Raw genomic sequence first — 24,212 nt, forward strand, 5'->3', positions numbered from 1 at the left:
AAACACCATTGTTTGTTACATTGAAAGACGTGTTATTGGAAAGACTGTGCAAATTACATACATTTAGGGCCATAGCACTGTTAGCCAGCATAAACTATTCCTATATCTACATGGGAATACATTCACCCTTCAAAGAGAGAGACTCTATCAGAAATGTTCCCTCTGACGGAAACATTATGAATCTGAATAATTTCTCATTTTGAAGAAGTAACATTTCTTTAACAAACATCTGGGCTCTGATATGGGAGACTCTTTAAAGAATGGTACTCTGTATCAGAACAAATGTATGCCCTTCCAGGACAGATCTTTGTATCAGAAACAGCATCAACCCGGCAGAGACAGCCATATACTTTAATAAACTCTTCCTTTAAGGGGTGAGACGATATAACCATAACCATAACCCATCTCTTTGAAGAGTGAGTCCCAGTATCAGAAATGGCATACCAGTGAATAACCTATATCACAACAGTGTTAAAGGTGAAACCTTGCATTAAAAAAACGAATTCTTTTGATGGCGAAGTGAGAGTCTGTATCGGAAATAAACCCTTTGCCTCAAGTGAGAGGCACTAATATCTCACCCTTTAACGTGGAGACTTTATATATTACAACACACTCTCACCTTGAAATCGAATACCACAATAACCTCTCCCTTTCACATGAGCTTTGAATCAGAATAAACTGTGTCTCGTGGAGAGAGGCACTCTGCACCAGGAACAACTCACCTGCTCTTCTGCCCAAAAAAACATTTCCCGGTACTTTCCTCCATCTCTTCCATGTTCCCTTCTTCCTCCCTACAATCAGCAAAGAGGAGGCCACTGGGCTAATGGTGATGTGTAGTAAAGGGTGGGTGCTCTTCCTCCTTGTTCTCTTCATACCCACTTAGCAGTCTCATTTTTGTTGTTTAGGGATATGTAAAAAACATTTTCAATAAATATGGTTCTGGGCGAGCAGTGTATTAATTACATATTACATACATAGCACTGCTACTGTCACATTTGACTTTGAGCTTCTTCACTGTTTGACTACTAAATTGTGTACCTATAAGCATTCCTCTAATTTAGTGCTTAGAATGAAAATGGAGAAATATTTTTGTAACTAACATGAATCTTCGTTGGAAGAATTCAAAAGGATTACATTGACATTGCAGCAACAGCCAAAAGAGCAAAGCAAATAGACGTGTTTTACTCTATTCTACAATCATATTATCTTAAAAAGCTATTTAAATTGATCTAGATACACAAAATCATCTCCATCTTCGTCTTCTTCTACTGCTTCTTCAATAATGCTCACTTGTATTCTTCTATAATGTTTCTTGGTAGATTATTATTACCAAATGTTACAACATTTCATAATTGTGGCTGAGATGATCATGGTGGAACTTTGCAGCAGGTCTACAAGCTGCATGGGATGAAGGGAAGCACAGTAAAACGCAAGTGCATTAAAATAGACAGACTTTAGTGAACAAGTGATCGGGGACTGCCTGTTTGCTATCTCCTGCAGAAGTGTGGGGGGAGAGAGAGTGCTCTTCATCGCCATGATGAGAGGAGGGAAAGGGGCAATGTAAACAGTTTTTAGACATATCCTGGGTTAAAATACATTGTTGTATAAGAAGGTGCTCCCTTACAAATCTTCCGTGGAGCTGTTCCCATTTGATATGGTCAGATGGGTTGTTCCATAGGTTTGAGCTGATACCGTCTTATATTTGTAGGTGCAATGTAGACATTTTGCTGATCAGGGATGCCCTGCAGTGGCGCTAGATTTATAGACGTTTTGATGCAAAGTGGGGTAGGGCCATGCAGTGCTCTGTGGTCAGTTATTGTGGAATTGGATAAAATGAGGAGCCTTGGATTGTTATCATTATGATGAAATCATAGACTCTCTGTAGAGAATCATAACACCCATTATTAAGACTCACTGTTAGAATCACCATTACCCATTCACCATTATCCAATCATTACTCTTTGCTATGGAATCATTCCATTATTGCATTCTGTTTAGCTATCCATAGTACATTGCTGTAGGAGACACCATTACCCAATCACATATTAGACTGATGCATTTGCAATATGCTTTTAGAATGATTTTGTATGCATATAGTGCTTGCCATTTAGAATGATAAAGAAACATGCTGCCACTTTGCACTTTTGCCATTTGCAATAGAATGACACTTGCCATATATTTGAAGTGCCATGTAGTGTTTTAGAGACACGCTATATACTTACCATGATATGCTATGTATTCATGCTTGCATTAGAAATAGCGCTTAGGCTGAGAGAAACATTAGGCCTGTAATGACACACATAGTGGCATATTTGAAATGCCAATGTAGAGACATTTAGAATGACACACATGTATGCTTTATAGAGACACATTAGAGATATGTTTGACACGCTGTCACACATGTATGTATGTATGGTGAGGCACTTAGAATTAGTTTGCTTTATAGTATGAGAGATTTGCGGTAAACACTAGGAAGCATTCAGAATGAGATACGAGGCATGAGCCATTTGCTGATGGAGAAAGACAGAAGTTGCTCAGTGCAGAGAAATGCTATGGTGCACTGTTTGTAAACATTGGCAGACATACACAGATAACATGAACCCTTGTCCGAGAAGGGAGCCTAATCAGCTTGGCTGGTGTGCTTCACGGAAAGAACACGAGGGGTGGGGCCAATGGAGTGAGGAGACAGGAGAGAGGGAAGCCTTTTCACACAGAAGAGGTGCTTTAAGAACGGGGCCTAAGAGTGCATTTTGTAATGCAGAGTGAAGCCTACAGTGGAGAGAATGGAGAAACAGGGAATAGATGATGTATTTCGCAAAATACTCAGAAGGCCAAGGCAGAGAGATATGAGGTCACGCTGACAGCACACGAAGTGACAGGATATGCCGTGCAAGAACATGCACGCAAACAGGAGACAGGCAGGCATTTTGCTATACGCCGAAAGAGACATTCTTAGAATGCAAGTAACTATAGGGATCTGTGCGTCATCATGGAAGACTATAACCAAGAAGGCTAGAATGGGGGGAGAGAGAGAGCACTGGAGGAGTCTGCATGAGGATCGAGAGCCTGGCCAGGGAGATCGGGAGAGCCACAAAGAGGGTTGGCTGGAGATGGTGCTTGGTGCAGCAGACTGATGGGCCTTGATTAGATCGATGAGGCAGAGAGAGAGCTTGAGAGAGCTTGGCAGTTGGCAGTTACCAGAATTGAGGCCTGCCACTGACTGGCTGATTGCAGAGTCGTGCAGAGATGGCAAAGACAGAGCTGGGAACACATGCAAATGGGAAGTATGGGTTTGACCTGGACTGACTGACTGATCAGAATAGACACTCACATAAGGGGAGAAGGGGAAAACCAGACAGGGATTCTTTAGAGTGATGGTGTGGATTTGATGGTGTGGATTGAAGGTGATGCATGCTAGCGCTTGCATTAGATTGCATTAGAACCACACATTAGACATTTGCAGCACAGGCTTACATTAGGAACCTGAAAGGCTTATAGATACTGCATAGTAGCTTTGCACCAGAAGTATAAAAGGTGCAAATTAGACATAGCATTAGAACTGCCTGCATTGTCATGCACTATGCTTAGCTGTGTGTATATAAATAAATGTATCCCATTGTATTATAATTGAATCGATTCTTTGTGTTTTCTTTGTGTCTTAATGTTATTTGTTATTTGTGCAAGTATCACAGTGCACATAGGGCCTGATACGAATGCAGTCAAAAGGGGGTGTATAGTGATTCACACCCCCAATAGGAGGTTGTCAGATTGTCAAAGATTGTCTGAAGACCGGAGAGCGTGCTTGCCCAAAGGGGGGGCAACACAACGGTTAGGGGTTTGGTTTTTCAGACTGACAGTATAAGATTTGAAAGGTGATCCTTTGTTCAACTGGCTGCCTCCTGGTAAATTAGGGTTAGTGTTATGTGGTCTCTTTTTTGCTTTGACGATGAGTCTGTCTGCATTTTTCTTATTGCTTTGGAGTGGTGTGATGAGATTATTTGGTGCAACAGAATGTCTTTGTAGCAGTCCATGTCGAGGAAAACCTACTCTTGCCAAGTCCATTTTTTGGGGACTGATGGATGGGTGTGACTTTAGACACCCGTTGTAGATTGAAGAAGTCTTGGTAAACTGGACAGTTTTGATTACTTATAAATGATGTTTTAATATGGTGAGCTAAACGCTCACAGGTCGTATATTTGCTTAAACTACCGTGCTTCAGTTTAATCACAGACCCACCAATAACAGTCAAAGATGTGTATCTATACTGGCTCGGTTACAACTTAAATCTATTTTCGAACCCCATTCTCACTAGAGTTTAGCTGTGTCTGACCATCTAGGTCAATCTACATGTGTTTTAATTCCAAAAGATTTCATAAACTTTAACAAAATGGGCAATAGCAATATGAAATATTGAAACTCACATTCTAATCTCACAATATGTGTCCCAGTACTCTTAAATAAAACGATTAAACAACCAACTAGTCTAGTTTGTCCCTCACAAACCATCAATTCACAAAATGCAAATGAACAGGTTCATTCAACTTATTTTTAAATCACTAGCTGTGGCCTACAAATCATTTCTAAAATGAAAAAGAAAACTCAGTAATCATATTAAAATGCTCCACTTCAACTAGTAGATACTTTATCTCATACTCAAGCTTTGTACCCCAACTCCTCGCCGTTTTTTTATCTTAGCATAGTGAATGGGCTCCTATATATACATATAAAAATAATTATTTAGATATTATATACAGTAAACTGAGCAGTATCTTTGCTCATTCGCAGCTTATTCGTGACATCATGACTTAGGAGTAATGGTTCTCTCACAGACTAGTGACACACATATATTTTACAACAGTTAATGGCACATGGATTTATTATTGTAGGCCTACTTACAAATGGACACATATTCTACTCTTGGCACCGGTGCGCCCGGCAATGATTTTCTTTAGACATCCCTGATGGTGGGCCACATCAGGATTGATTTTCATTTTTCTTTATTATTCTCTGAAGTGAGTCATGGCTTTTGAAGTTTTGAAATTGACAATAATTCTATTCTATCATTTTTGTGTGTAATTCCTAAGAGAGATGCACCATTTCCACCAATAATTCAGAAGACATGATTGAGGGAAAGCACCCCCACCAAAGCACTTGATGTAGGGGTGGGTTCCCACGCTTCGCTTAGAGTCACATGTTAAAATTCAGGCAAGTATTTCTTCCCCCTATCAACCTTCAAATGTTGACACTGATGTCACCCTTCATTTTCTTATTCTTACTTTCTCTCCTCTCCTACCCTCTCTATGCAAGTCCAGCCTAACCCATTTTCTATTCTACTGTTCCTCTCCTTCCTCGTTTTCATCTATTTTCCCTCTGCATTTTTCCTTTTTGCCCAATTCCGATTTTCTGTATTATTCTCATTTTCTTCTTTCTATCCTACAGTTACTCTTTCTTTTTTGTCCATTTTTCAACCATCATCCCCATTTACACCTCTTGTCTTGTTTTCTTCATATCTCTTCATGTATGTATCTTCCATTACTCTGCCTCATCTCAAACACTTAAAATATTTACACTCTTTGTGCCTTCCCCTTCTACACCATCAGCACCTCATTTGACATTGCTTCTCTGAGATTTCATCTCCACTTTCTAAACTGAACCTTTGTCTTCTCTACAATGCTTTACTTTCCCTCTTCTCCCTCCTCTTTCTCTTCAGAGGTCACCTTCTCTTCCCCTTCTTTTGTTTCATTCCTGCTCATTCCCGTGGTTGTCTTGTTTTCTCCTCACACCTCCTGGTGTTTCTTCTATATAACATTTCTCTTCTTTTCGTTCTCTGCTTCTTTTTTATTTTGGAAGTCACTGTAACAATGACAGCACTAAGTGTGGGCAGAAAGTTTTTCGATGTGAACTGTGTGTGCTCCAGACACCTTTCTGCAGCTCTGTTTACCTCCAGAAGGAAATACCATGTTTCCTTTAATTGCTAATTGCCTACTATAAAATGTGCTGCCTGCGTGAAGCACCTGCACGAAATGTGGGCGGAAAGTGTTTCAGTGTGAACTGTGTGTACTTCACACGCTTTTCTGCAGCTCTAATTGACCTCAAGAAGTAAATACCACAGTATCTTTAATTGCTAATTGACTTCTATAAAATGTGATGCCCGCTACACAAAGAAAATATCAATTCAAAAGTGCAGTTAGAGCGGCTTGTAGTCGGGCATTGCCTATTGGTGGAGGAAAGTAGCTTACCAACATAACCAAAAGCAAACTACTATCTAAGGGGGAAGTGGTGGCTATTATACAGAGAGTGTGGGAAAAAAGAGGAGAACCACTTAGAGGCCAAGAACAAATTACGGCTTTTTTAAAAACAATAAATACATTAAATTACTACCATAATAAACACAAATATGGCTTAAGCAAATATGGCAACCTGTGAGGCTCAAACAGTTACTGAAAGATCTGAATTAGAGCTGATAGACAACAATTAACTTTTAAATGTGTGTTTGAGTCTGAGAAGTGACACAGATAAAAAGGTTCCATGTGATAATATCGCCGCAAAAATATCGCTATACAAAAACTTTGCCATATTTTTGGGGCGATATTACCCCATGGAACCTGCGGGGGACACCCCCGCAACCCTCATATATTTTAAAAGGGAGCGGTGGACACCCCCGCTACCCCCTCATCCATTTAGCCCATAAATTATCCTCACCAAAAATATCGCCTATGGCCGCTCCCGACGACCATATGTACGGCGATATTTTTGGTGGCGATAATATTACCTGATACCGTTAAAACAAGCACAACTGCCCAGAAAGAAATGCTTGTGAACTCTGCTGAGCTTGCTTGTATCAAAAACTCACACACCGACTTGGCTAGATCATCAGGTTTTGTTAAAATTGCAGGACATGCTTGTTCATCACACTAAGGGAGGATCCAACATTCTCCATTTCTGATTCATCGGATGAAGATGACTATAAGGACCATGAACATTTAACAATTTTAAAAGCATTGTTTACTTTAAGCAATACAATGTATAAAGAACAACAGACAATTAAAGAGGGCCTAACTTTAAATTGGTTGATGTGTTGATAGAGACCTATATAACAAAAATGGCATTAGTAATCCAGATTCATAAGAGGTTGATCAGATAAGGGATGAAACAAACAAAGCTAAATGTAGAAGTAATAAGAGTGATTTCTCGGTTATAGGCCATAATGGAAATTATACTATTCTAACACTACAAGAGGATATAAGGATTTCCAGTGTTGATGTTGTTCATGAAGAGAGCCAGAGAATCTCTAAAGCCTCTCCAGTAACTAAAGGAAAGACATTTTTGATTAAAAAGAAACATTCTAAAGTAATACCTACTGAGGGTGGCATAAAATAGTTCAGGCTTTAGCAGATATATCTTTGAAGGCTATACATTGTACAGAAATACCCTTTTTTTAAATTGACTCAGATGTTGGCCAAAACAAGAAAGAAATAAACAAAAGGGAAAATAAGAACAAGCAGCAGGGTCCACTAGGAGCATGGTTAAAGTAAGCCTGGAACTTCGACAGATGTTGATCAGCAAAGAATTAGCCGAGAGAGAGATTCATCAAGTAGACCAATATAAACAGTCTGAGGTTGAAGATGTATTGCTTTATTGTGAGAAGAATGAAGATCCTAAATAAGTTATGATGAAATCTCTGAGTCCTCAAATTAGCGAAATAGTTAATAGAGGTATATTGGCAAACAAGGGTCAAAGTCCAAAAAAGGTCAAAGTAATTGATCAGTATGCTTCATCAAATAGCCCATTTTATATAGAGCAAATGAATTGGAATTGATACATCAACATCTTCAATTAAAAATGATATCTTCAAATGATATATCATTAGTGGAGATACCTACTGCCTCGGCAGAGGCAAATTGGGCTGTGATACATCTATTGTCTCACATTATTACAAAATTGTTGCTTTGTTGCTATCTTACTCTAGCTATTTCATGGAAATGGGCTACTAGTTTAAAAGATGGGAAGAGCAAAGAAGTTTCATACCAAAACATCAAACTCAAGTAGTGAATAACATTGAACCTACAGTGATGGGTTTGGGAATTGCTACCCTGGTGAAACAGATTGTTGCAGCCTAATATCAAATTCAAATATAATGGTGGAGCAAGGGGCAAACATTGACCCATCAAGAAACTATGGAAATCACAACTGACCAGAGGATTGGTGAGAAATGCAAACATTTGTTAACTGGAACAGTAGAGGCTTTTGGTCTTTTACAAGTCATCTGCGGGCTTAAAAACGCTTTTGGATACAAATCATTGTGCCATGCAGGAAACTGGCGTTTACAGTAGTTTGTGTTAGATGGCTATCAAATACTTCAAAAAAGTGGCAATTCAGATTGCAAGAGGAAAACCGTTTGGTGGCCTTCTATTGAAGGGAAATGATAATCTGTTACGGAAAGAGTATCCAGTAGAAAATGTGAATTCCAATATCTTGGTGGAAACAGTGATATTGATTTTGCCGGGGGTGGAGCAGTTGATACTTATCTTAAATGTGTACAACCCACCAGATGACAAGCTCACATAAAAGATCATTGAGGAGGTGGAGATAATAATTAGTGGGTGGATGATGGAAAATCCAAAATCATTATTTATAGTTTTGGATGAACTGAACTATCAAAGATTTAGGAAAAATTCAAAGGAAGAACAAGTGGTCCTTCCAACATTGACACATGAAGGCGGGCTAAGATAATAGATTGTAGCGAGGAGGATTTAAGTTCTTTAGATCCATGGTCCATATTCATTCAGACACATTTCCTGTTACAGTTGTACACAGAATAGGGTACCTCTGGCTCCGCCCCTTATAACATGGTCAAAATGGGGTGTCTTGCTCTTGGATTGATTATATTTTATTTCCTCAGCCAAAGTTTCAAAGGGTTGGAAAGCTCCAGATTATTCTGATGGTGGTTAGTGATCATGTGGTCAAGAAATGTACATAGACTAATCTTAAAGAAAAAGATAAAATGGTAGGTAATGCCACTGCAAATATAACACGGAACATAATTCAATGGACACAAAAGAACAGAGAAATGAAATCTATATTTCTATTGTGACCAGTTGATGGAAATTACAGCTGATGGAATTGAAGTATCAGTCTATGAAAAAAACATTAACGAGAGCTAAACAATACATAGAGGAAACACAATAGAAGTACTCCTTATAGAATGTATATAGTAATAAAGACTTTGATTGCAGAACAAAAACGGAAATCAAAATAGGGATATAAAATGGATAAAAGCTGAAACTCTAGCTCTTCATAATCAAAAACAGCTGATTGTTAATATTAATATACAAATTTAATCAGGCAGTATATAGCTTTGGCATTTACAAAACAATGTTTTTTACTCTTTAGTGCACTTCATAATATGGATACTAGAATATTCTGCAATTTGTATAAAAAATACACATCCACCAGTAAATGTAAAAAAGAGATTCATTGCATATCTGAAGCAGTGTGGAGGGTTCATATCTCCCAATTATATCATAAAGAGTCAGTTAATCAAAGAAATCAAGAAAACACCCTTTGTTTAAGAAATTATGAAATATTACAACATACAGGTGAGGATATTGAATGGTTGATTGAAAAAGTAAAACCGTCCAGGGCCTCAGGCCCAGATGGTAGGATTCCTCAGGGGAGGAAGGATAGCTCAGGGGCAATGCTTTTGTCCTGTAAGCAAGATTACGCGACGAAACCCAGGTTTGAATCCCAATCCCGTGCTTAGAAACCACTCGCTGGTATTAAGCACGTTCTAAATGAACAATAAAATAAAAATAAATAAATGGTATACCAAATTTGAAATACAAATAAAAAATCCTTGATACTGGTACGTGGTTCTGGAAAGGTCATTTCTCAACATTCAAAAGTCTGGTAACATCCCTTTAAACTGGAAGAATTCTATATTAATACCAATTTTTAATGGGGGATTAAGAGAAAACCCTGCTAATTAAAGGTTATTAGCTATGACGGATGTATCCTCAAAGCCATTCTCTAAACTCCTCCTACACGGGCTAAATGTTTGGATTAAGAAAAATAAACTTTTTTCAAATCAACAGTCTGCGTTCAGACAGGGCATGGGTACACTCTCAAACCTTTGGCAATGTTTTATTTAATACGTGTTATGACCACAATGCACAGTTTCAATGAATACAAGGATCCAATGGACCCTTACATGAAAAGAGTTATCTGGTGAGGAATTAGGGGAGCCATCCACACTCCACACCAGTCTCTGGAGGTTGATACCAGTGACTGGGGTAGGGCCTGGGAAACCCTCTTGGGGAATAACACACAATATAGCCCTGTGGGTTGTTCATGGAGACTCTTGAGAGCCGACTGCTTGTTACAGGAGAATCCCAGAATGGAGATTTCAGTAAAGAAAGGTCAAAGTGAAACAATTACTACTGCCCTCAGTCAAAAGGCTGGCATGGAGATTATGGAATCTCCGCAAATATAAAATGCAATATATATATATATGGTGCAATAATTACTCACCAGCAGGTAAATTGGGATAGTGACAGCACTTTATGGCCAAAGAGTTATAACACGGAGACCCACGAAACCTCAGCATGCTCTCTAGATATAATTGCACCAGAATATATAAGAGGACATGATGTGACTGAAAGGAAACAGTGGGAGGGCCCACTTTGGGTGCAACGTGAACCGGAGCATAGATGATAAACACTCCATGCAAGAGAGAGAGACTCTTGTAGGTATCGCAAGGCAGGAGAGTGGTACGGAAAGTTCTGATGCAAGCTTGAAGAAATCATTAAAGAGGCAGAAATCCAGCAAGGTGTTAACATTACGCTTGGTGGTTCGCACAGGTTTATTTCTGGGGAACGTGTTGCGCCAAAGCTCCAGGATCCAAGAATGGTGAATGGGTTGCATGCTGGATTGATGCCTGGAAAAGACATCCCACATAGAGCTCAGGAAGAATAATGCTCAAAGAGAAAGAGAGAAAGACATATAGGTAGACGGGATGGCTGGAAGAGATTTAAAAGGACGAAAAAAGAATAGCCAGGAAAGGAATAAATACTCACAGGAGCATTGAATCAATGTGCTGCGTTGTGGTGAAGGAAGCCATTCAAGCAATTAGTTGGTAACTTCTAGCCCATTTTGAAAATGTCAACGGCCATCTTGAAATCCACAAGACTGCAGCTGTGGGTTATCTCCTGGGACACATTTGAGCGCCATCTTGGAGGGGGCACGTATACATCTTATACCTTTTCTTCTCCACTTCCTGCACTGGGATCAGGTAGAGTAGCAATGCATGACAGTACATTCCAATTTGAGGAACAAAGAAGAGTCACTTTATATTTGCTTTATTGATTGTAAAGCGGCTTTTCATACAGTGGACCAAAACATCTTATGGGCTCAATGAAAAAAATAGAATATCAACTTAACGTTATTGCATTTTATAAAGCAAATATTTTCAGATACAGAGGTTCAATTAAGACTTGATCAAGAGGGTGGCTTAGGGGATTAAAACAAGGATGTCCATTAGCCCCACGCTATACAACCTTTTACCTAGGAAAGTTGCTTGAAAATTGCATGAAATTTCCCCCTAGAGTTGGTAGTCAGCATATAGCATGGCTTGGATGTGAACAACATGCTACATATGGATAGATACCAGATTGGATTGCAGCAGAGTTTCAACACACTTTACAGGTATATAATGGATAACAGGCTCATAATAAACCATCAAAAAACAAAAATTATGGAAATGAGTTCCAAAAGTTCAACAAAATTACAATGGAAAATTTTGTTTGGAATGTGATGGGGAACAATATTGAGGTTGGCAGTTTATTTACCTACTTGGGAGTGCAGGTTACAGATACTATGAATTCTGCCATATTAGAAAGAAAGATTAGCTTAAAGGTTTAAAAAAGGTTCAATGCGATTACACACTTTCTAAAAATATAAAGGTGGTTTCTCCATGGAGGGTCTATTAAAATTATAGAAATGAAGTGTTGTACCCAGCCTAATCTATAGTCTGGAGCACAATACGAATGATGAAACATTGATCAATGATGAACCAAAATGGATCAGAAAATTGGAGGCCAGAGTATTGTGTAGGGCGTTGGGTCTGTCTAAAACTGCATCACGAGAAGCTATTTATTGTGAATTGGGGTTGATATAAGCACCTCAAAAAAGATGTCGATGAGTATGTTAAGATCTTGGCTCAGGTTGAGGAACGTAAATTGTACCCAGATATTGAAACAAGATGTGCTTTGAAATGTATTGACACAATCGAAAAAAGATGTAGTTTATGGCAGAAAAACAGATTAAAAAAATTGACAAAAATATGGGACAGAAATAATAATGTGCTAGTTTTGAGCAAACAAAATGAAATGTTATTTATATGTAAGACAATGTTTCATAGTAGATGCGCCTTGTATCTATATAAGAATCTTTACAATGAAAATGTGAGAATATTTATCATGCAGATACGGTTAGAGCTTCTCTCCATGATGTCACGAATTGGGGCTTGGAAGAATATATTGTATCAAAGAATGTCTTGGCAGGATGTGTAAAAAAGAAGTAGAACCTGCTAGGCACATTTTAACAAATTGTCCCGATTTAAAATAGCTATACATCAAAGGGTTCCTTAACGTGACATATAGGATGGAGACCTATTATTCGGACCAGACGTGGAGCCTTTCATATTCAGGAAATTGCACAGTTTTAAACTTTACTTTGTACCATATTTGGTTGAAAATAGAAAAATGTTTAATAGAAATGGGATGAAAATTTCTTTTATACGATGGTTCCTTTTAGCCAACATTCTCTTTTAAATGTAACTTTGTAATTTATAAATTTGAAGGTCATTTAATTGGGGTAAAATATGGAATTAATTAAGATTTTATTTGTTGGGATTTATTGATTTAAGTGATTAATGGTACTATTGTGAAATTGTATTTATGTTATTGTATGTTTTTATAGTTGAGAATATATATAGTGTTAAAACGTTTATTTAACCAAATCAAAACACTTTAAATAAAATTCAAAAACTGATCAGCCACACTGATGGTTTATTTTTGTATGTTCACATTATTATTCTGTGATCCCTTGCTCTTACTATGTTTGTCTATTTTAATATCTTTCTCTTTATATGTATCTGTGCCACGCAGTACCTCTCTCTCATGTTCTTTACTTCTCTCAGTGTCTATCACCCCCTCTTTTCCTATTCATCTTACTTACTCTTCCTATCTGTCTCATACTATTTCTTCTTTTTTCTCCTATAGCTCTGTCTTCCCCCACATATCTCTCCCACGTTCTATCTCTCTCTCTCCCTTTTTTCAGAGTGTTTCTGTCCATCTTTCTGCCAATACTTTTTTGACCATCTCCCTATATCCCCTTACCTCTGTCTCTCACTCTCTTCCTTTCTTTCTATGGGGGTCATTACAAGTCAGGCGGTAAGGGATACCGGGCACCGGTAAGGAGACCGGTGCCAGTAATCCCTTATTGCCCGATTCCGAGGTCCCTTGGAGGGAACCGTAAGGAACGTGTGGTCTTACCACAAGTCCCTTACGGGTCCCGCTAAGGGAGCAGGGCGCTAATAACGGGCTTGCTAGTTGCAAGCCTGTTATTAGCGCCCTCCCCATTCCCATTGAGCCCTATGAGGGCTCAATGGGAATGGGGAATGGTTTGTTCAATGGGGACTTACCGGTCCCTCCAGGGTCGGACTGCACCGGTAAGTCCCCATTGAACAAGACCGGACTCGGACACGGTATGGGAGGCAGCCATGGTGCTAATAGCACCATGGCTACCGCCCATCTCGTAATGACCCCCTATGTCTTTCTACATCTCACTTGTCTTCAATCTCACAAATCTAGTCCAACATGGTGAACTGAAATTTCTGACGTGTGTACTTAACTTGCTTAACTACCTTAATGGCTTCTCTATACTCCGTGCATGACAACTTCTAAGATGAAATAGATGACCAATGAGGACAGTGACTTCTGGGTGTATGGATATCTGATGACCATTTTGAAATCAAGCAACCATTACAAAAGACTTGCTGTTCATATTCTAAAATAATTGGTATAAATGACAGAAGGGAGAACCAGCATTTGCTTCCATATGAGCATATGGACATGGACATCAAGGTGGAGCATGGAGTGTGTAGACACCGTTGTTCATATGCTACCGGTTGGAAGATGTGCATTGAGCTTCTGCAGTACTATCCCAATAGAGTGCAACCGTTGTAGGATTTCAAGGTACTACCTATATTTGACAGAATATTTTTTAGACTAAATGCTTGAAAGTTCACTAAAACACAGTCCATAAAATATTCTATGTCTCACTGTCATGCTGCGGCACAACAGTTTCCTATTATCTGAAGCAAGTATATGTTATGTTATGTTACTTTGCATTTACATAGCGCCTTATGTACCATTGGTATGGTCTCAAGACGCTGGTAGCTTGAACTCCCTCGGGAACCGAAGTTCAAGTCAGTAGAGTGAAATAGAGGGAGTCAAAGGTGTGTGTGAGCACCGGATATGTGTGCAGCTCGTGTGGCATTAGTGTGATAGCTGCTTCTTAGCAGTAGGTGTGGTGGTTGAGAGATCAAGAGTATGTGTTTGTTCTGGCAGGTTGCTATCCAGACCGATTCTGGCTGCGTTAGGCCTGAGGAAAATGCCTAGGCTGGAGGGTGTGTAACCAGCAGTGTTTATTTAGGGTGATGGGGAGTATGAGGCAGAATGATGGTATGAGAACAGCTATACCGAATGGTGTATTAGTATCGCTGTGTTCTAGTTGAGTGATGGTGTAAAGAAGAGAGTAAGCGTGGAGATGTGATATGGTGGTTTACCTTAGGTGCTTGCGATGGAGCCCACTCCAATAGTTCCATGTACTCCCTCCGTTCCATGTACTCCAACTGTTCTACGCATTACAACCATTTCAAGCACTCAATACCATTTGTTTCAATGCTCTTTCAAACGTTCATGCACTCCAAACCGTTCCATGCAAGTTACACCATTCTATGCAATCCAATTCGTTCCATGCACTCCAGTCTATTCCACGCATTCCAATCCATTCCATGCACTCCAATCCGTTCCATGCACTCCAATCCGTTCCATGCACTCCAATCCGTTCTCTGCACTCCAGTCCTTTCCATGCACTCCAACCCGTTCCATGCAATCCAATCTGTTCCATGCACTCCAATCCGTTCCATGCAAGTATACAAACATTTAGGGCTGTCACGACAAAGACAGACTTTCTTGCACAGATTCCTGGCCCCATTGTCCCTAGATTGTTGACTTACTAGTAAATCCCTACTGTCCACTATTTAAATTAAACCTAATTGGATGACTTGGACAAACTGCTGCATTATCCACATAAAAGTGTTAGTTGGCACTGAATGAAGCATTTTTGTGACAAGTCTTGATTACCTATCCCTACAAGGCACTAGTCCATGATCACTGGGCTCCACCCTCTGTTGTCTAGATCTCAATTCCTAATTCCTACAAAAGCGCTTATCTGTTTCAAACCTTTACACTTTTTTCCTTACAAATAGGGGGATGACACACAACCCATCTTCAAACATCAAAACTCAGAACTATAACTGTAGGCATATCCGCTAAACCCTACTCAAGGACCATCAATACATGCTTTGCAACCACCTGAATCATGATTGAGAAATGGTAGAGATTATGACCTATGGCATCTGCATAATTTCCAAACCTCTTCCGACATGATTTGTAGAGCTGGTTACCCTACCTAAATCTTGGCTTTACACATTTTCTGGATCTCTGTAGCTTACTTTAACAGTCTGTGGTCTCTGTAGTTTATCCTCCCATTTCTAGGCTTCCCACAATGTCTGGGCTGGCAAACCCCTTATCCATTCTTGTCTTGCCAGTGTCACTGGCCGTTATATAGGCACCCTGGTATACAAGATACAAAAGCCATGGTGTGTCCAGAACTTGAGAGCCAGAATACTGCTTCTTTAATGGATGACATTTTACAAGCACTGGATGTGTGTCACTGGCTATCAGTCACCCACTGGATCTCCATCAAAGTCTTTTAATCGCACATTTCTATAAATCTAAACTCATAAACTATTCTTAGTCTTAACCACCATCCTCTGGAGCTCACATCTTCTCTGATCTGTAGGTCTGAGGATAGTATCTTACATTCTGACTGCCCCCTACCTATGTGAACAGCATTGCTCTACCTACACCCTGTACAAACCCACATTATCAATGGCTGATACAGACTTCCCAGCATCAATTGCCTTCTCAGTCCTGTAGTCTCCAATGAAGGATACCTCAACAGTCTGTTCTTGGCACTGTCCTCTTCTTTATCTCTGCACCATACCCCCTTCTACCCTTATTTCCTCTTTCAATCTTTCATGCCATTTCTTTGCTGATGACTCCCAGATATTTCTCTATTTTTCCTCATTTTCTGATTCTCTCCATGCTACACTTTCCAATTGCCTCCTTCCTATCCATTTGTGGATAAACTCCCATGTTCTCCACTGTAAACCTGCTAAAACTGAGGTTAATATTTTATTATATGCATACCACTACTCTTTCCTTTCCACTTTGCCTTTTGACACATCTGCTCGTAATGTCAGTGTTGTCTTCGATTCTACTCTCTTATGTTCTGTTTACATTTCTAACACTGCACACACTTGTCACTAACATCCATACAACTTCTGTAAAGCTTGTAAATGTATCTCCTTTATCGCTACCAAGCTCCTTATTGTCTCTTACTTTCTTTCAACTTGACTATTGTTCAGCACTTTTGTCCAGACTTCCAGTATTTTACCTTGCTCATCTTCATTAAGTCTAACTCTGCTGTACATCTTCACTTTTCTCTCTCCCCTCATACTTTTATTAGCCTTTCTCTTCTTTCAATCTCTTGGCTTCCTTTCCTCTCTTATTCCACTTTCTGTGCTAAATACCCAAATATATCCACAGACTCGTCCTACTATGATCTTCCTTCTTTGGTCACCTCGGTTCAACTGTTGCATCTCCTTTGTTCATAATCTTAAAATCTCCTTTCTGTCCCTTTATCTGTTAGGTCCTTCCATCTTTTTCATTGTTCACACTCATCTCAAATCTGAACTTTGATGTCTCGTAAATATAAAATGTTCCTTAATTTTTCAAACATATCATATTATTGCGCCATTATTTCACCCTGTATAGCAATTTGGTGAAGGCACTATGTTAATCAGATAAATACAAGACTAATACAATAATAACCACCCCTGTAGTTTATAGAAATGAGCATCTAACAACCCTACGTGCCCTGTAGATACAATAAACATGCTATGCAATATTCATAGACATGCAGTTACTAGTAAGCACCACTAATCTCTGCAAGAATATATTGCAGGCATAATGAGACTCATTCCTCTGCCTGTCTCTGGGGGTGTTTGATGGGATGATTACAGAGCCCCGTCAGCTCCCATGGCATAACTTGTTTGGCTGGGTTGCAGTATATGTGGTATTCCCTGATTGTCCGCACCATGCCGTACTGCATTTGGACCACTACTATAACAGGATAAAAAGTGAGATTATTACTATGCCACAGAGTTGCTCTGAACTAGATTGGGAGCCTAAAGAGCTGCACAGTTAATAAAGCAGCAGACAGAAGAAATGTTTGAAGTACACATTTATGGCAACACTTGCAATGCACATGTGTTAGGGCAGAATTCCAATCCCCTCTTTGGGCATTTTGCTGTCTCATTTTATAGGAGTCCTACTCTTTTTGTTTTTTCCTGCTTTGGTTGTGAGGTTTTCAGTTTTTTTTTAGTGCACAGAGAGGCTTTTCCCGAATCCCCCTTTGCTACCACATCCCTTTACTATTAAACGATACCATGGTAGCCCATATGGCTTCTGGGATGAGTTTATCAAACTACATTGGTTGTAGGGAAATGGCTGATGGAAGTTGTGCTCTAGCTTTGGCTTCACCATGGGTGCAAGCTGAGGTACTGCATTATTTACACAATGTAACACTATGGCAGCCATTGGGGTACTAATGTGTTTTACTGACTCCTGTTCTCAGCCTTTTTGTTCTAGGGGCATTCCTCTCTTTTGGGCAGCCATAAAACAGGCCTAAATTGGCTGTTGTACACACATGGGCCCTGTGTGACCCCAGCTCTGTACACTCTATAGTGGTTTGAACTGGTTCAGAACGGTCCTTAGTGTTATGTCAGCCTACATGCTGTTGGGTATTTCTGGGAGTTCTATTGGGATTTGCAGTCTTACTTACCTTGATGGAGGATTCAACCTGTTTGTAAGCCATAGCTGAATTTTAGGGATCTGCTGATACTGTCTGAACCCTGTATCCTGGGCTGTTATCCTGTTTGGATTTTTGGCTGGTGGACAACCTTAGTAGACTATCCTGCTACCCCTCTTGGTCCTTCACATCATGTGTGCTGGGACATCTGTGCTGGAACAATCGTTGGGCTGTTTTGTAGGCACTTGAATGTTTTGACGTTTGATTTTTTGTCTTGCATTAGCAAGCTTCCACCATTCACAAGGGTGTTGGGACACAAATATCTCACCTCCATTGATCATCTGGGTTGTAATGGGTTAGCTCCAAAATTTCTATTTCCTATGGCAGTTTTCCTGCTTGCTGGCTGCCCAGTCTTGCCCTTTGAGCCACAACACTATGCTTGGTAGGGTTCTAACACCTTCCACGGGCCATCCTATCTCAAGGTTCACTCCTTGCTACTCCTAGGAAGGCTGTTTGTTCTTCTTTTCTGTTTTCTGGGCCATTGTTTGACACGCATGAAGTCACTGATTTTTCAGATCTTGTAAATTGCACCTGGAAAAGAAGCCTTGTTCTCACCAGCTCTCCAGAAACAACGTTTCAGGAGCCATAACCAAGGCTACCTACCCTGGAGTCCTGGGTTTGTGGGTTATTCTTTTAATGGAAAATTAGCTTTACATCCTTGCATGCTCATCTGCTTTACCCCTTCATGTAGGCCCCTTAGTTGTTTTGATGCGTCTGCATGGGCTTGTGCGGTTTCAATTGTGCTATTCAGGGTGGGTTTGCTGAGTTGTAAGACTGCTCGTTGTAAGGACGGGGGAAGGCCATTAATGCTAACTCCTCTGTCACTTCTGACAGGGTCTTCTTGCCTAACCACTGAGATAGGGTATTTTGTATTCTAGACCTTAATTCCAGTGCTGTTTCAGTAGGGTTTCATTTTATTTTTACGAGTTTTTGGTGATAGAAACTCTCAGTTTGTCCTACTCAGTGTAGTATGCCCTGATTTATGTCATTAGAGGATGTAGCTCCCAGGGGATTAAATGTCTGATATGAAGCTTGTAGTTCACCCTTTAATAGGGGAGTGAGATAACAGGTTTTAATTCCTTCGCTCCAGTGAAACTGTTGTGCGGGTCCCTCAAAGTTTTTCAAAAAATGACCAGGTCTTCACCCTCCCAATAAGGTTGGAGAATCCCATGTGGCAAATGGGCCTTAGGTCGCTAGATGCTATCTTATCTAATCCTTCCTGAATCTTATGTCAGCCTGGATTTGATGGCTAACCAGGCGCTCCAGTAACGTCTCAATGGGATTCATCTTTGGTAGATTGGGGAATTGAGCAGGGGAATCTAGTGGCCTCTTTCCTATGGGGCCACTCACTCTCTTATGTTTCTTATTTCCCCTTGGACACTGGGAGTCGTCTGAGATTGATATATCCACCCAAACCCCAGAAGCTTTTTTTTTCCTTCCCTATAAGATTCACCTGACAAGTTGGATGGCAGAAAAAGGAAGGGAGTTCAAAGATCTGTTAGAATCCTTTCCATGTCTGGGAAGAGGGCACTGCATCTTTACTGGGGTTGCTCCTTTCTTATTTTCACCTGAGTCAACAGAGGACTCTGTCCCGTGCAAACACAGGTATTTTAAGGTTTCACACAGGGTTCTCAAACAGTTGGTAGGTTGACCAGAGATTTCTATTGGCTGTAGCTCGCCCTTTAATATTTCAAAGGAATCTTGGGTAGATTTTTCAGGATCTTCTCTGCTATCTGGACTATCCTGCAGGGAGGAAGTAAAGTTTTTCTTTTTAAAGGAATGGTGGCAGGTCATCTTCTTAGACTGGGCTTTATTTTTCGAGACCCTAGAGATCCTTTAGGTGGTAAATCTCTTCCTTCGTTGGCCATATCCTTCAAGGAGTCCCTCAATTTGTATCAGTTGAGTCAAAACCCACACCTGACACCATATATAAGGGTGTTCAAGAAGGATGCTGACGGAAAGGTGGCATGGTTTTGGTTATGAACTTTAATTTTTCAAACAAAGACCTCACTCTCCCCATCTTTTAGAGGGGGTTCTCTGCCTCAAACTGAAACTAGAGAAATTGTCAGAATGTCCATCCAACCAAAGTTTGCCTCTGCCAAGTCCTACTTTAACCCTTACACTACAACTAAAGAATGAACCGAATGTTCCTCCTTCAGGAGAATTCAGTCTCCTTCTTCTTGAACAGTGTCAAGTGTGGGATGTATTGACCCACTTTTGCTCTGCTATGCTGCATCACTGTGTTATGATGGTGCCAGAAAACAGCAAAATGGCCACAAAACCCTTTTTCACTCCAAAACCTCTGAAAATCACACTTTGCAAAACATAAAAAGATGGCTACCCAATCTGCCAATCATGTTGTCAGTGTGGGAACAGAGCTCTCACTCCTGAAATATGTCACTGGGCTCCACAACTAGTGAGTATAGAAGGAAAAAGCAGTGTTTTGCTAAATGAAACCCCAAAATCCTGCTTTAAATCCCTTTTTCTCTGTTGCTGAAACTTCAGAATGCCGGTAGAGAACACCCTCAAACATCCAAAATTCTTACTGGGTGCTACAAATCACTTAGTTTAAGAAATCACTGTGAACTTACAAGGTCCTGAAAAGTTGAAAGCATAAAGAGATTTCCACAGCAAAAGTGGCCTGCCTGTGGGTCTGTCAAAAATCTCTGTGCAGCAGAGGGCTGCTGTGATGACAGCTGTCAGGAGCCTGCCTGATTAAACTTTAACATGTATACACTGAAATCAAATGTTTGCAATCTAAGAGGCCTGTTACTGATAGTAACCCATAGTGTAATTGTTTTGATCCCATGGTTCAAAATCTCGAATGAGAATTTTAGCTGTGATTTGATACAAGTTGGTTTTATGCTAAGGAAAAATTCAACAGAATTAACAATTAAATTAAGCCTGGCTGAAGCTACCAAACTGGAATAACAGGTTTTCTCACAGAAGGAAGGTCTTTCCCCAAGCAGGAAATCACACAGATGTGTTAATTATAGGGTAGGAAAGAACCTGGTCTACAGAGGCAAGAGGAACAATGACCAGCTGTCCAAAGGAAATGTGAGGTGTAAAGACAGTCATAAATGGCCTCTACCAGGAGCAAACAGGGAGGAGACTGCTCCTGAACAGCAGGGAGACAAAAAGAGGCGGACCCAAACAACCATCTCTGGCTGAACATTAACAAAGAACATTCTTTTTAAAGACTTGCCAGTCAAAATTGTAAAGTAACAGTAACAGTAAAGCAACAGATTTGTGAATCTAAATTTTGACTGCATGTTCAGAAATTTGTTTAAGAATTGGTCATTGTGTTCCTAGTGAAAAGGGCAATATTCTGTGAAAAGCGGAGACAAGATCCCACAGCTACGGGGTTTTGAGGAGTAGCTGCTATGTAAAATATGTAATCTGTGTATGTGATTGTTATAGAGGTTGCACATGTGTAAATATGTTTTTTGCCAAAAGTAGATTTTGTGTTCCAGGGGCTAGGGGTGGATTCTCAGCCTCATAAAATCACACCATAAAGGTGACACTCTGTTTTTCTCCTCCTATCAAGGCAAAGAGTAGACTCTGACGAAATCACCTGTCAAAGGGGCAAGCTTAGGCTAAACCGGCCCACACACCCCCTTTATGACATCTGTTCATAGCATAAATAGACACAGCTCACCACACAAAAAGACAGACAGATTCACTCACATCCTGATGCTGGCGGAGCACCCTGCTGCTGAACTCTACATCTTCTCTGCTCCAGACTCCAGAAACTTGGCAAAGCAGAAACCCATTGCATAGCTGAACCATTTTCAGCTAGGCCTCAAATTCGAGAACCGGAACCCCACAAACCTAAGGGGAAGCATCATACTACAGCCGGGCTGCACTGTACTGCTTGCCTGCTGAAAATAAATATCATCATAACCAAGAAGGGCAGATCCAGTCCAGTCCTGTGCCATGCTGTGACCAGAGTGCCTTGCAGATCCAGTCCAGTCCTGTGCCGTGCTGTGACCAGAGTGCCTTACTGATCCTGCCCATTCCGATGTGCTCAGCCATAAGTCCTAAACCAGATCCTATCCCCTGACCAGAACTGATGGTTCCATTTAAAAACTTATCCAGTGAGTATCTATAGGAAGAACTGTGTCACTAGCATATGTACTTTGCATAGTCCAATCCCTATCTTAAATTCAACCTATCTTCTATTCAGAACCTGTATTGTTAGGAGTATTTTTGAATTGTCTGAACGCTCTATCCAAACTATCCTATCTTTCGTCCTGTACTAGTATTGTTAAAACTATCTTTGCGCTGATCTTTTCTCATCTGAAGAAGGCGAGTTTCCTCCGCAGGCAGTCATTCTGAACAAGTGACTGCGTTCCTGTGTGGTATTCATTTTGTTCATAGTCATCCTCTAGTGTAAGAAACCCTTTTGTCATTTTAAAAGCGCATTCCTGATTTCCCTTCATGCGTCTATCTCGAAAAAATTACCTCTACTAAAAAGCCTATAATGCCCTCAGTTTTTATGCTAGAAACAATAATTCAACTTCTGCTTGTAGCTAAAATCCACAGCTATAAATCACACATATAACATTCCAAATCAATACGGTTCTCCCATTATCACAAATATCGCGCAGTGAAAAGTTTGCCGCAAATTTTCATTTTGGGAAATTCTTACACGCGTAAAACAGCTTTTAATTGCCTCCGACTTGAGTTTTAAGATTTCAAATTGTTTCTTGAAATTAAATCATTGCTCGTGTTTGTGTGCAACTATCCAAAGCTGCTCCCATAAGAATTTATAATAATTTCAGCAATTTTGACCACATTTAGTGTTTTTACCCAGTCCATTCTAAAGATAACTTCAAAAGCCATTCTGATAGCTTGACAGTCAATTCCGTTTTCTCTTGTGTTTGAAAGGGGGGACATTGGATTGATATTCTGTTTGAATTCTGCCATTCCTGAATACCTGCTCTCTCCTCCTATCTCTTTACATTGCCTATTGGGGGGTTGAGGGGTGTGCAGGGGGAACCTTTAACCAGAGTGCTATCCGATCTGAAGCCAACACAAAAGTATTATTTTCTGTGCTGAATTGTTTTGCTAGCTACTTTCCTTGTGTATTAAAAAGATCATTCAGTGTTACATCACCCCATTGGTGATTGTTGTGTACCTATTAAAACATATTGTGATAACATTTTAAATACATAAATAAATCTTTACCCTTGCAAACCAGCCTGATTCCTGGATCAGTGTCACCGGGGGTCAGGGGGTTCCAGAAGAAGGGCGTGATATGAGTGGTATATCGTTCAGAATAAAGAATTTTTTAGACAAAAATAAATAAGGATTTCAGTTGTGCACTACATGCTAGGCATCGGCTTGTGTGTGTGCCGGATTGAAATCACTTACACAAGCAAATGTTCTCTTTATTAGAAGGTACCACAGGGAATGACGCCCTTTCACTGGCTCATTCTGTCTTTATCCAATGTCCAGGAGAATGCCTCTCCTCTCCTGATATATGTTAATGCCATTCCCAATAGAACCAGGGAGAATTATTACCTTCCCCTGCTGTCTCCAGTACCACTCTCAGCCCAGTGCCAAGAGACTACCTCCTTTCTCTTGGCGTTACTTTATACAGTTCACAAGGCAAGGCATAATGACTACCTTCCCCTGTCTTTAACATGCGTTCTGGGCCTGCAGCAGAAAAATGGCTCCCTTCTCCTGGTGTTGCTTGATTTGATTCACAATATGGCCAGGGCGAATGACTCCCTTCCCCTGGCGTCTTTATCACTTCTCATTGTCTGAAACCAGGAGAATGACTACCTTCTCATGCTATTGTTTAATACAGTTCTTTCCCACTTTTATGGTTCCAAACCCTTCTCTGGAGGTCAGTGGTTTCCTCACTACCAGTGTGCTGATGAAGATTTCATCTGATGCTTTCCTTTTCACTTGCGTGGACCGAG

The sequence above is a fragment of the Ambystoma mexicanum genome, chromosome 5q, assembly GCF_040938575.1.
Source record: "Ambystoma mexicanum isolate Mex_15411 chromosome 5q, UKY_AmexF1_1, whole genome shotgun sequence".
Classification (NCBI taxonomy): domain Eukaryota; kingdom Metazoa; phylum Chordata; class Amphibia; order Caudata; family Ambystomatidae; genus Ambystoma; species Ambystoma mexicanum.